This window comes from Dipodomys spectabilis, unplaced genomic scaffold (assembly GCF_019054845.1).
Source record: "Dipodomys spectabilis isolate Male_0828 unplaced genomic scaffold, ASM1905484v1 ptg000203l, whole genome shotgun sequence".
In the NCBI taxonomy this organism is placed as follows: domain Eukaryota; kingdom Metazoa; phylum Chordata; class Mammalia; order Rodentia; family Heteromyidae; genus Dipodomys; species Dipodomys spectabilis.
Genome location: NW_024870880.1, coordinates 2,977,830 through 2,981,259, shown reverse-complemented (window position 1 = coordinate 2,981,259; position 3,430 = coordinate 2,977,830). Strand labels below are relative to the sequence as shown.

Genomic DNA, 3,430 nt, shown 5'->3' with positions numbered 1-3,430 from the left:
TTCTCTTGTCCTGAACTCCCCAGGGTCTTTTGCTGTCACAGGCATGATTCCCAGGGGGTGCAGTTCCCTGTTTTTCTCCCCTCTGCTGAGGCATATGCTCAGCTTCTGATTTCAGTTGCAAGGCGTTGGTTATGTTGCTCAGGCACCGTGTCCCCAGGCCTGGTCCCGGCCCCCAGCCTGGGGCACACCGGTTTGACCTGTGCTGCTGTGTATCCCACCTAGATTACTCAGCCTGGAGTACACATTTCAAATTTCTTCCACCGTTGGGTGTCTAGACCCAAGGGCGCTGTTCATGGCTTGGGCGTTTAATCTCCCTTCCAGGGTCACTCTTGTTCTAGCCTGGCCAGCTTAGTGTGCTCCATGGGCTGGTGGAGCCCTTGAACATTTTCTAGTTTTAGTGGTACAGATTTTGGAGTAGGGGGTCTGGGGATTCCCACCAGCTTTGAGACCAGAGGAATACACTGTCCCCTGCAGGGTACTCACCCTGTAGCTAGTTGTTGTTTTTGGGTGATGTAGGTTGCTGGTTGCCGTTGCAGACAGATTTCAATTGAGGTGGTTGTGGGCTGGCCTGAGTGGTGGTGGCTCTGTGTGTTTCTCTCCTGTCACTGCCTCCATTGACGCTATTCCGGTCCACTCCACGGGATGGGCCTCTGGCCTCCACTGGAGGGGTGGAGGAGGGGCCTCTGTGCAGGTTCTGGGCTCTGGGGTTTGTCTCTGCACTCTCCAGATCAGCACGAGTTCCTTTCAGTTCTTCTGCTCTGGTGTTCTGTGGGCATCTCGTCTATCTCTGGGGTTCTTGCCATGGGGCCAAGTGGCTTTGGCAGGATGGAGCCTCTCTGCTCAAACAGAGAATAAGGGGTAGGGGTGGGATCTTTGTGTAAGCTCCCTGCTTGGAGGTTTCTTCATTCATCACAATCAGTGGGTCTGACACTGGTACCTGAGGGAGCTTTGGTGTGGGTGATCTGCAGACAGCCCCCTGTTTCTCTGGCACACAGGCAGTTCCCACCAGGCCGGGCTGGCCTTGGCTTGGTGTGCTGCTGTGTGGCCAATAAACGTTGGGGTAGGGTCTTCACGCTTCTCTGTTGTGAAATTCTTCTTTTTAACTTTATTTTTTGTTTTTCTCTGCTTCCTGTTTTTCTCTGGATGTTGGTCTTTTTGTTGTTGTTGGTCTCTTGGGGAGATTAAACGTTGGAACTGCAACTCTCTTTTTGGTTGGGGTGAACTGTGGCATTCCCCTACTTCCCCGTCGCCATCTTGGTCCCCCCTCGAGTTTTTGCTTTTTATAATCAGAAATAATTTTAATTTATCTGTTGAAATGAGTACTAAAACAACTAAAGATATTTCTGGTGCTTATATGAAAAATTATACTTTAAAATATTCTGTATTCTATTTGTATAATACAGATAATCTATTTTATTCTTTCCTAGATATAAGACTTTGAATACTACATTGTTTTATAATATATAGGTTCAGTAATAAATGTGTCCTTTCAGATTGCATTCCATACAGAAACAGTTTAAGATTCCTTTTTTACTAGGTCCTTATAGTATATTCCTTTAGAATAAAATGACAATGTTGTCTAATTTTAAAAGTTTTATAAAGATTATGCTATGTAAAGGCCTTTCTAAGGTGAAGATTTAATTCACTGATGTCAAACTAACTTTTATTTATATGAATTACATGTATTGTTACACTTTTAATTTTGTAATCAACTTTTTAATAATTGTTTTTCATTTCTTACATCTGAAGAATGAAAAATATGGAATAATTCACAGATTTTCATATCATCCTGTGCAATTGCCATGTTAATCTCTGTATTGTTGAAATTTGGGTATGTGCTTCTGAAGCATGTAATGTCCTCTAATTTTAGGTAGTTAATGATGCAATCTTCATACAAGATTATATCCTTGGGTGCCTATTTGTAACAAGGAAACTTTAATGTTCCTAACAATGCTACTTATTTCCCTAAAATTCTGTGTATAATGGAAAATAATTATATTGTTGAGTCGAATGCTCACGTTTGCAATTCTTTTGTCAATGACTATTTTAAGTCTTTTTCATTTTAGATTTAATCATACTTTGAAGCATTTTTAGCTAGGTCCAAAGAGGATGGCTTTTTAAAGTTCTTATTTATCCAACTGAGTTAACTCTGTAGAGCTAATGGATTCAAAGTAAGCCTTGCATAAGAGCTCCTTCTAAACTTCTGCAGCTGAAATTTTCCCAAATGAGGTATTATTGGCACAAATGTTTACCTGACACTTCATCCTTCTTCTATGTAGGTTCAGACCAACCAGAATATCTTACCCTGACAGCGTAAATTGTCTTACTTAAACAAAACAAATCTTAGTTACAAGGGATCATAGAAAGATGAACATTTCAGACAAAACTGTTCAGACTAGAAGGTTTTTATCAAAATATAATTGTTCATTATACCTACCATTTCAAAAGTAGCTAAATCCAAGAAGGTGAAAAAATTGTTCATATGCATGATTACTTAATGTCCTGGCCTGTCTACCTTCCAACCAGGCAGGAACTTACACTACTGCCTTTCTATCACCAAATATTTTCATAGATCCAGGAGAAGTCCATATGTTTCTCCTTGTTATTAGGCCTTAAATTGGTAAAGTTTCCTCTTGCTTCCAGTCTATAAATCTACAAATGTAAAGGTTTAAGTCTAACTCTACCAAACACTGAGGTAGAGATAATGGAATAATACTTTAAAACAGAGTTGCTTTTGATACCCTAACCACAAAAGAACAATGTAAAACATGTGCCCTTTTTTATATTATATATGGTTATATATTTTATATTTATATGTGCTGATTTTATATTTCACACAGTGAAACTTACTAGAATCAATTGATAACTTGACAAATAAATTGATAATTATTTATTCCAATAAATAGAATTGGAATATAAATACTTAGGTTTAGAATATATATTAGAATATAAAAAGTATCAATGCAATGCCTTCCGTATAAACTTGTGATACCTTCTAAGTGTTTGTGGTCTTCTGAATTCACATTGTTAAAAATCAATGTTGTTTTCCTCTAACCTATAAGAGATTCTACTCTGATGCTCTATTTATTGTTTTAACTCGCTGGCCCCAAACTGTTTTTCTCCATATTTCTGAAGCATTCCTAAAGATTATACTCTAATTGTGGTAATATGATATCTAAAAGGCATTATTCTTCTATAGACCCATGGGTCCTAGTATCTTATGGCCGAGTTACCTGCATTGTCAGATAACAGGGGCTAAACTTCTCACCTAGTCCTATGCAACATGCCAGCAGAAAGTAACTGAAAATCCATCTCAATTTCTCATTTCTTATAATATTTCAGGGCCCCAATTCCTTGAGATACAAGAATTAGCAACAAGAAATTGTGTAATGCAAAGCAACTTAAAATGAAAGATGAGGTCACAAAATCG

General features: G+C 38.7%; 1 pseudogene; it reads right to left on the bottom strand.

Moving 5' to 3' along the window:
• Positions 1-1,753: 1,753 nt before the first annotated feature.
• On the bottom strand, positions 1,754-1,848 carry LOC122122096 (annotated as a pseudogene).
• Positions 1,849-3,430: the final 1,582 nt, after the last annotated feature.